At 38.7% G+C, this 10755-nt stretch overlaps 1 non-coding gene across 1 annotated transcript; it reads right to left on the bottom strand.

Moving 5' to 3' along the window:
- Positions 1 to 469: 469 nt before the first annotated feature.
- On the bottom strand, positions 470 to 544 carry Trnal-caa (transfer RNA leucine (anticodon CAA)). The gene has a single exon. It is a non-coding gene; the product is annotated as a tRNA-Leu (tRNA).
- Between the last annotated feature and the right edge of the window lie 10211 nt (positions 545 to 10755).

Below are 10755 nucleotides of genomic sequence, written 5' to 3'. Positions count from 1 at the left end.
TTTAGTGAAAAAAAAACTGTCAGACAGAAAACACATAGGTAGTCCAGGTCATCTTATTAAAAGTGGAATTGATTCCTGGACTCAACATTATGGACTAGCAATAAGGAGAAATGTAGGAGATTTGAAGAACATGAGACAAGCTGAAACTTCCTGGCAGATTAAAACTCTGTGCCCGACCGAGACTCGAACTCGGGACCTTTGCCTTTCGCGGGCAAGTGCTCTACCAACTGAGTTACCGAAGCACGACTCACGCCCGGTACTCACAGCTTTACTTCTGCCAGTACCTCGTCTCCTACCTTCCAAACTTTACAGAAGCTCTCCTGCGAACCTTGCAGAACTAGCACTCCTGAAAGAAAGGATACTGCGGAGACATGGCTTAGCCACAGCCTGGGGGATGTTTCCAGAATGAGATTTTCACTCTGCAGCGGAGTGTGCGCTGATATGAAACTTCCTGGCAGATTAAAACTGTGTGCCCGACCGAGACTCGAACTCGGGACCTTTGCCTTTTGCGGGCAAGTGCTCTACCAACTGAGCTACCGAAGCACGACTCACGCCCGGTACCAGGCGTGAGTCGTGCTTCGGTAGCTCAGTTGGTAGAGGACTTGCCTGCGAAAGGCAAAGGTCCCGAGTTCGAGTCTCGGTCGGGCACACAGTTTTAATCTGCCAGGAAGTTTCATATCAGCGCACACTCCGCTGCAGAGTGAAAATCTCATTCTGGATGAGACAAGCTGTTTGGGCAACATGGTTTCGTGGAGTGTCAACAGATGAAACCCCACAGGATGGTTTGTGTCCAAAAGGGGAAGATTCGTGGTGCAAGTACTGGTTGAGCAATGATACAGGCATACAATATACCCACAAGCAGCCCTTACCACTTGCTGTAATGGGGGCAATTAGGCCTATATATAGGGATCTGGCAAATAAAAATCTGCTTGCGAAATGTATGCACGGTTTCTATATATAAAAAAAAAAAATTATTTGCAAATGAAAGCTTCAACAACTGTATATTGGAGACAATACCCAAAACTATATTTGTTGGGCTGACGGTGCTGAAGATTGATGTAATGGGTGCAACAATAACATTCGATGATGGTGCAATTTCAAGGATCAATGTTATGAAGAAATTGAACATCCAGATGGGAAGGAATATGGCTTTAGCTCTAACTGCTATTGAGAAGCAGCGGGTAACCGAAGCTGAGACAGCCGCAGAAGCTGCTACCAAGAAGTCAAAGATAAAGAAAAGAATGAAGAGAGAGAGTATGGAGGATAAGGAAACGGGAGGACAGCTGGAGTATGCAGCTGGAATATTGTAAACGAGCATAGTGGTAAGTTAATAAATCTGTAAATCTTTTGTGGTTTACTGAAAACTTGAATTTTCATCATTCAGGTACAGTTTACTCCTAAATGACTGAAGTTAAACTCACAAAATTGGTGCAGATATTTAGAATGGACTCCTCTACCTCCCTTACCTACTATTTCCTGAAAAATTTATAACATGATGATGATGATGTTGGTGATATTTGAGCTACATTTTTAAATATTTTTGTTGTAGTAAAATAAATTACTTGTATTTTTCACAGATCAGCATCAGAGAAGGAAACTGGAGGCATAAAACACTTATGTGAATGTTGTCTGTACTCTGACTCTTTTTCCAAGCTGCACTGTCAGTGGTTCCAAAGAAAATGGTACTGCAGTGAAGTAGAGTTCTGTTTTTTATGCTGTTATACATATTGTTGTCAGTACCAAATATAATAAATATCTCAATGATTTTTTGGGAAGTGCTTTAACTAATTACTCTAATTGTGTGTAAGAATTTTGAGCTCTCTCTCGTTTATAGATCAGTTGCACTATGAGGATGAAGATAATGCTAAAAATGCAGCCTGTTCAGGGGCATGTCCCCTTAATGAAGAATTTGAAAAGTTGTTACAACTATGTTTCAAGACTGCAATTTCTGAGTAATTGCTCAGGAAAGATGCACTACCGACCATTACTTTCTTAAAAAAATGTTCCTAAATCTTACGATTGTAAATGCTTCAACACAAAAAAAAAAGACATCAATATCAAGTACCAAAAATATGAGAGGTGGGTAAAAATAGTGAACTTACTTTTTATTTCTCAAGCACACCAATAAAAATTTCGCTATTAACAACAGTTTCACTAATGGTAATAGCAATTTCACAAGGAACACCTGCCATATGTTTTAGAAACACATCCCTGTTTAGCCTATGTCTAGTTTTATTGATAAAATCTTCTTTGAAAAAATGATCTTCACAAACAAAATAAGTTGCTCAGTTCACATTAGGTGACAGTTTACAAACACTTTTCCACTTCAGAAGAAATTCTTGAGGTTGTTTTGGAAACTTGTTGAAATGCTTGTTGCTAACGTTCTCCGTTGAACCCACATAATATCCAGTGAACAACTGGAATTTACAGGAGTATTTAAACGTTGATTTGTTGTGTTGAGCATTCTGAAAAAAAAAAAAAGCATAAAGTTCTTCATTAAACGAAACTACTACTGGCATAGCAATCTAACTTTAATAAACAAACGGAAACCACACAACTTAATTCATGATAGAAGAGAATACATTTATTTATAGGCTACAAGATTATTTACTGAAAATTAAATGTCTTACCTTAGGATTAATTGCAGACATGTTTTCAGCAGCAAATCTCTTCAATTCCATGGTGAACTTTATGAAATTTAAAGTAAAAAACCTGTTTATAATGATCAGTAGCATGTACATATGAAACAAACCCAAAGATGACTGTAACCATAGACTTCAGTACAGAGCAAAAAGATAGAATATCAACAACCGTCACTGGACTGCTCTCATTGGTCAATTCCAGCTTCGTTTGACCCGTAGCGCTTCTAGTTGTCTGGAAGGAACTACATGACTTGTTGCCACTTCTTCCATATAGCTTTCACCCGTGTGGTCACCTTGACTCACTCTGAAGGTGGGCAGATGGTATTCAGCCAAAATATTATAAGAAGCTGAATTTATGCGGCTGCACGCATGAAATTTTATGGAACAGTCTTTGTGCTTCGAAAATATGAAGATGTACAACTACATTTTAGTTTGTAAAATGGCTAGGTGAGATTTTGCTAATTTGAATGAGCTATCGTTATGACAGTAACTCAGTTTATAAGTTTGGGGGGGGGGGGGGGAGGGGGGGAATGGAAAATCCAGGATGGAATGAAAAAAATATTGTGAAAAGGAAAATCGTTACTCACCCTACAGTGGAGATGCTTAGTCACAATCAGTGTGGCCTCAGTTGCCTGAGACTGCGGTCAAGTGTGTGTGAGTTGCATTTGTGTGAATGTGTATGTATGTGTTTGTCATATAATTTTGATGGCCTTACTGGCCGAAAGCTATTTGTGATAGTCTTTGTGTTGTGTCTGTATGTGACTCAGCATTTCCACTATATGGCGAGTAGCAATTTTTCTTTTCACAAAATTCATGGAACCATTCTATACATCCACATCGGTAATAGCCCATTTACAAGGTATCATCTTTGAGTTATGATCATCAATGCAAATGTATGCAAATTCTTGATTAATGGCTTAATTAATTAGAGAAAGATGTTATTTTGTTCATGAAAACTAGGCTGACAAAGGTATTGTGATAAAAGTTGGGATCTCGGAAGTAAAATGTAGGTGCTTCCAAATTTTAACATTAATTATCTGGTAAGTTAAGTTTCAGTGTGTGATGAAGCAAGCTGGGATATTTTTACTTCCCCTCTTGTTTTGCCATCTGCCTCCTTAGAATTCATTTTTTCACTTTTAACTAATTACCATTTATGAACATGAATGTAATCTGCATTTTTATGCAAGAGAAAGGTTGGCCCTCAGTTTTAAAGAATATAGCACTAGATCTAATTTTGTGCAACAGTGCAATGGCCATATTAAATGTGTATATGGGGGAGGGGGGTTGTGAAAAGTGAAAGTAAACAACTGTGAAACGCAAATGTGCACCTGTCGGCTACATCATTTGCAGTAGACAGTACTGCACTTCCACCCCGTTTTTTCAGCCAGTACGCCGATAAATGAAGAAACAAAGAAGACGAACGTAATCACAAGTGAAATCAAAGTAAGTTACTATAAAGTATGAATGCCAGTCTTTAACGTATTAAACTCGACTGATTAGCTCAGTAAATGTCATATCTTAACAAAGTTTTCAGATGCTAATAACTTGTAATTAATGTTGTTTCCAGTGAAACTAATTTCACTTATGGAATGGTCATATTGGAAAGGAAAGCTTGAATAATAAATCTGAGTGAGACAAAGTCTGATTAAAGTTTAGATAGATTCAGGTACATACTACACAATCGATTCTTAGATACTTGGACAAGAAGAGACTGAATAGGAAAAAAATTATTAGTAGGAATGCAATAAAAGCAAAAGGGAAGATTCTGGCTTGCTCTGTTTCAAATAAATACATCTTCATTGTTTTTCTCAAACACTTCCACATGTTCCAGATTGCTAGGAAATGAAATGTTTGCAAAGTTTAGTGCATTTAAATAAGGAAAATAATTACAGATGTAGCTCACATGATTATCTGTTGGATACAGATCAGCTGTAATTGATCACTTGAAGCAATAATTATCATTCTTTGAATCAACATTTTTCATGAGATGTTCATTTGCAATCGCTTTTGGAAATTATCTGTGGATTCCTGAAGAAAATCCTTTATTTATATTCAGTTTAATGCAAAGTTTCAAAATTTCTTTTAGCATACAACTGGATCTGCAAACCTCAAAAATTTCCAGTTTTTTTTAGAAGTAATTCAATCACATTTGTTAAATACCATTCATTGGTGTCATTAGTCACTGTTCATATACATTTCCCTAACCTCACCTGACTTGGGATGTAGGAATACACAGTCAAATCTTATATCTTTAGAGACCAATTGAACTATAATTCTCTGTTGGTGAAAACTGGAAGAGAAGTATCAGGAAAGCATTTGGGACCTTTAAGTCCATCATGGTAAGTTACAAGGCAAATTAAACTTTAATTGCAGACTCCACAGAAATCCATTCAAGAGAATCATCACAGATTTTAACCTGGTTTGCAGGTAGTTCACCCATTATTCATAATTATAGTGTATTATTACGTGAATTAAACCACTGAACTGTGCAAAGCAGCCCCTCTTCTTCATCAACAGCTTGCAAATGGAAACATCACAGTATTCTGAAATTTCATGGTTATGTTTTGTAGCTGCAAGAAGAATAGCCTCTGAGCACTCTAGCACAAAAAATATAGGTATTGAGACAGGATTAGTAGTGACATATTTTACACTTATGTTTTGAAGCGAAAGAGGGATCTCTCAATGACACATGTACACAGGACATTGCCAACAACAGCATCAATAATTACAGTGGCGGCAGCTGTGTAAGAGCACAACAGCATGTGGACACCCTAACTTTCAACACATTGTGGATTTCCTGATTTTTTAGTGCTGTTAAACGTAACATAGATGCTGTAATATGAATGATACGACAATTAAATCTACTGCACTACTGCTCCCCTAGACTCGGTGAAACTTGGCATCAGGGTCGCAAGCGCACTTTCAATGTGCACATTTTAAAGAACTTTTCAGCATGTGCAACTTGTGTGACATAATTGACTTACGGGCTAAATACATACGGATTTGATAAACAAAGTACACGGTTCATGATGTGCACAGCTAGCCATTGCCACTCAACTAGAAGTTTATGTCAGTATCACCAGGTGGTAGCACACTGCGGCAGACTTTTTTCTCCATTTTCTCAGCAGTAAATCCTGCTCGATGATAGCACACTCCTCAGATATGCTACACTCACTATATAGTAAAATTAGATCAGTCATAAGTTATACTGACAACCTATTTTGTGGGTTTGTGAATGAGTTACAGTATATTAAATTATGAATTTTATTATACAGTAATCCATTTGAGGCACTGAGAATTGTAAGAGCCTTTAGTACATCACTGTTGATTGTAGCATTTGTTCATGCTTCTGAAATCTGGTGATCTTATGGTGAGTCAGGTTTATTTGTGCTGTAGGTCCGCATTGTGTATGTGAAAAGTCATGAAAAGGTGTATCACGTGTTTCTCTGATAATCAGTTTAATGTGGGATCGAAGATGGTGTGCTTTAGGCTCTTATGGATCTCAGTGCCTCACTTGTATTCTAGTCAAGTGACCATGTTGGCAGACAGTACTACTTGAGTTTAATCATATCCACAAATGGCAGTTTGTGTTTGGAATTGGCCGTTTAATGTGTGGGAATTAGCTTTCGTTTGCAGTGTAAACATGAACTGTGTTGAACCATTTTAAAGGCTAAGAGAAAAGTAAATCTGTGAGGATCGGTCATGAGTCGTGTTTGGGTAGCGCAGTCAGTAGAGCACTTGCCCACGAAAGGCAAAGCTACTGAGTTCCAGACTCGATCTGGCACACAGCTTTAAGCTGCCAGGAAGTTACCTATCAGCACACAGTCTGCTGCAGAGTGAAAATATCATTCTGGGAGCAGAAAAGAAAATTACCTGGAAAAGTTAGCTGCAAAGGATCTAGGGCCCCTGAGAACAGATGTTTTGATTGAGAGACGAAATCAAATAAGCGTAACTACAACGAACGTTTAACAAGGAAGTGTACAGTTAGCACAAGTTGTTGTGTGGGTGCAGCATAAGAATACCTGATTTTCAGCTCGGAATTAAATTCTTGAACTAATAAATCTGTTAGGAATGTTGCACAGTTGTCCGAAAAAATGGAATGTTATACAGCAGATGCTATTAATTTCGCACTCACCAATTTATATGAATTTAAAAATATGTGAACACCCAGAATGTACACTAATGAGCTGCCACTGGATAATTGCTACTGTTGGGTGCCATGCTTTTGATATGTCTTCCTGCTTAGTCAGAAAATCTGATACAAGTAAAAATTTTTTTATACCTGCACAAGTGTGTTCAAGGAATTGTGCCAGAATTGTTTGCCTCATCAACTGAGAGCTGTGTAACTTCATGTTACAGGTATGTTTCAGATATTTGCAACAAAATTTTGATTATTTTGATACTTTCCAATTCTTTCTGTCACTTACAGTATTTTTTCAATACTTTTGTATAGTTATGGTGTTGTTTTTTTTTTGATGCTCTTCAACTGTTTGATGGTTGTCATATTCTTTCAGTAGTACTGATATTTTTGAACATTTGTGTAACTTTTCCATATTTTTCAATCTCTCTAATATTTCTGGATTCTTTTCAAAATGGCTGTGATAATAACAGCAGATTTATAGAAACACCAACAGATTTTAGAGCAACAACTACTGGGTTTATAGATATGTTGGTGTGCACTATGTCTGACAAATTTTGTAGTGTGTGAGTATGAATGTGTGGAAGTTCTCTGAGATGCTTATGTCATGAAATTGACAGCTGGTGTGAAGCACTCCAGCTGCACTTGGGAATCCTGTCTAACAGTGGGCCAGTGTGGCCATTACATATGTGAATGATATCTACTGCTGAGCTGACTAGATCTTCACATACACACTCCAATGGAGCATGTGCAATTGTGCATCTTGTAGATGTTTTGTGAAACTGAAACTGTAAGCACTGGTTGTAGATATATTAGAACAATGTAACAAAAATTTCCATATTTCAGTTGTAGACACACTAGTTGTAGATATATTAGAACAATGTAACAAAAACTTCCATATTTTAGTGAACTACATATTTCAGTGTTTTTCTTATGATCTGAATCTATCATGCTTGTCCGTACCTTCATGGCAGACAGAATATTCTATCTCCATGTTTGTGTACAGTTGCCGAGGTTTTATCACATGATAGCTTCCAGAGAGTGCATGTGTAACAACATGACTGCATGTAGCCAAGCAAAATGTCCAGTGGAGGATTTGGATGCAGTGGGTTTCAGGCTGGGGTTTGTGCAGATGAGAGTCTCAATTTACCAATTATTTATTGTAAATCAACATACTTCTGCTAATATAATAGAGATATACTTTCAGCAAAGCACAATATTCCCATAGCCCATAAAGATCCCTAAGCAGGCCTCCACATAATCAGTGAAAGAATGTCTTCTATTAAATAAAAGAATTACAGTCCAGCCCTAGCCCTAATCTAAGTAACCAGATAACAACATCAACAATTCAGAGGGATTGGACCTCAGCGAGAGCCAGTCCTACTACCACCACCACCACCACCACCACCACCACCATCACCAGATACCTGCCACAACGAGCTACTTGCAGCTCTCCTCCAAACTACCTATGTGTGTATCGTAATAATTTCTTATACAATAACACAAACAACTGATTATTTGTGTGGAGCAAGTAACAAGATGAACTCTCAGCAGAATTGTGTCAACAACTGAGTAGCCCTCATGATGTGGTTTAAACAAAACTCATCACACTCACCATGTGTAGCTAATAAATGGAACTGCCCTCACTCGCAGCATACACACCCACTCTCCTTTGTGCCATCAATAAAAAACCATAAATAAGATATCAGAACTTGTTACACAACAAGCACAGACTTCCATGCAGTTTTTGTGGCTAGCAAACACTGCCATTGCGCTGCTCATTTACCACACAGTGCACTGTATAACCATAAAACAACCAGCGTGCAACTGACAGCAGCAAAAGTGCTCAGGTACTGCTTCTCTTGATATACAGAAACCCCATTCTCCATCTGAATGAGGATCATTGTCCATATGGCTGTGAAGAGACACCGACCGTTCCACCAGGCTGTTGCATACACACAGTGTCACATCCTGCATGTGTGTTAGTGATATATGGCTCACAGAACCACAGAACACTATCTTCTTGAGGCCTTGATTCATGGCCTTTCCAGAATTTGCTCATTCGTCTCAATCCAGCAACTGCTCACAGTGCCATCTCTTCCAGTTCATATGATGTCCAGCCCCAGATTTCCACTTTGCCATCCATCTCCAAGCACAGCCTGAGCCACCAATCTTGGCTAGTGCTCCAGACCTTTGTGTCCTGTGCTGACTGCCGATGACTTGGGCAGTTTCCAGCCATGTACATAGCGCTGTCTTCTGGGAGATACCCCACCTTCGAAGTGAAGCAAGTGACTGCTTTCTCCTAACTTGAACTGTACACTCAGGCTCGGGAGGCTGCCAGCAGCATCATAAGCATTGGCAACAGTGACTCCTCTGGAGATGTTAGTGCTAGAGCAGTGCTATCTCAGCTGGCTGGGTAGGGCAAGAAACAAGGTGTGCTCCAAATTACTAAATCACAGCACAATATATGTATGGCAGACCATCATGTGCACACATTATGCATTAGCAATCACCATTGGATGAAAGTGATGCCATACCTTGGCCATCCTTGATGTAGGAACCTCTCTCATTAGCCTGTTTCCAAGAAATAAAGTAAAAAAAGTGTGAAAGGACAAGGCATCACAGAGAGTTGAGAAATGTGATTGAATGAACTGATAAGTCCGTTAAATACTGAGCTGTGACTGAGCTAAATATGTATAACACAACTGGCTAAGAAGCTTTCTAATTAACCTATTTTGAAGAAATTAAATAGAAATGGGGAGGGGTGGGGTGGGGGGCAAAGGTAAAGGGCAGAAGGGTGTGGCTTAGGAAAGAGGGGGGGAGGGAGTAGTTTACTAAGGGTTGAGTGACATGATTATGTCATATATTTGCCCACACATGTAATGAACTCAACAGTAAAAAGTCAAACTGTGTCCATAGTGGCTGTTGCTCTCCTCTAATTGTCCAATACACCTATTGATCTCCTATTTATGTTTATTTGTTATATAGTATAGACTAAACTTAACATTGAAAATCCATTGAATCACTTAACTGTATGGCAGCATGAAACTACAGCACTCTGTTTGCAGTTGAAGAGATTACTGACTGTTAGACAGTCAGTCAGTTCAATGTACCTAAGAGTTGGAGTGAGGATTTGGCATTAATATTCTGCTAAGCTGGTAATGAAACAGTCAAATCAGCTGCTGGGTTCCTGCTAGTCTTGGAGTTTCAGACAGAATGGTAACAGACAGTCACCATCTGTGTGCAACAGCTTGCCCAGTCTTGTGGAGACATCACAAAAGTGGTAGCGCTGTTACTGTATTGGAAGCTATAATACATGCTTAGGAACCAAATGTATCTTTTGAGTTAATTGTTCTCTCGTCGTCCTCCAGTCTTCCTCATATAAATGAGGGATCTGCATGAAGCCAAGTCAAGCCCCCTTCTCACTTGGGTCAACTGGCTGACACCCAAGATTCAAGTTGTTCATTCTCAGACAGTACCAATGGCTGGAACATGACATAATAAACAGTCACTTATGAGAGCACAATGTTTAAGACATTACATTTAACTGAGTATTGGAAGCATAAGACAAGGTCATAAAAGGAGAACCATGTTGGGAGAAACTAAATAGGTGTTCAAAAGAAACCGTTAGCTGAAAGTGAGGACAAAGTACAAGAACTTGAACGGGAGATTCATTCCTCATTCCTGAATTCCAGAAAGCTATCCACAAAAAGTGGAACTCATGCAGGTATCAGGCTAAAGAGTTTATCAAGATCATGAATTAAATTTTAGATAGTGATAAAGTTCCATCATATTTTGAAAACAAAGTGTTTGGTAGATTTTTGAAGAAAGGAATAGATGTGAAAGTGGCCACAATCATTATACGCTCATCATCATAAAAAATATTCCCAATGGATTAATACTGAAGGGCAAGGACCATACTGAGGAGTTGGTAAGATAGGCCCCTGCCAAGATCACAGGCACAGGCACATGGGA

Source organism: Schistocerca serialis, chromosome 5, assembly GCF_023864345.2.
Source record: "Schistocerca serialis cubense isolate TAMUIC-IGC-003099 chromosome 5, iqSchSeri2.2, whole genome shotgun sequence".
Classification (NCBI taxonomy): Eukaryota; Metazoa; Arthropoda; class Insecta; order Orthoptera; family Acrididae; genus Schistocerca; species Schistocerca serialis.
Note: the sequence above shows the minus strand (reverse complement) of the source record. Positions and strands in the feature narration are given on the sequence as shown.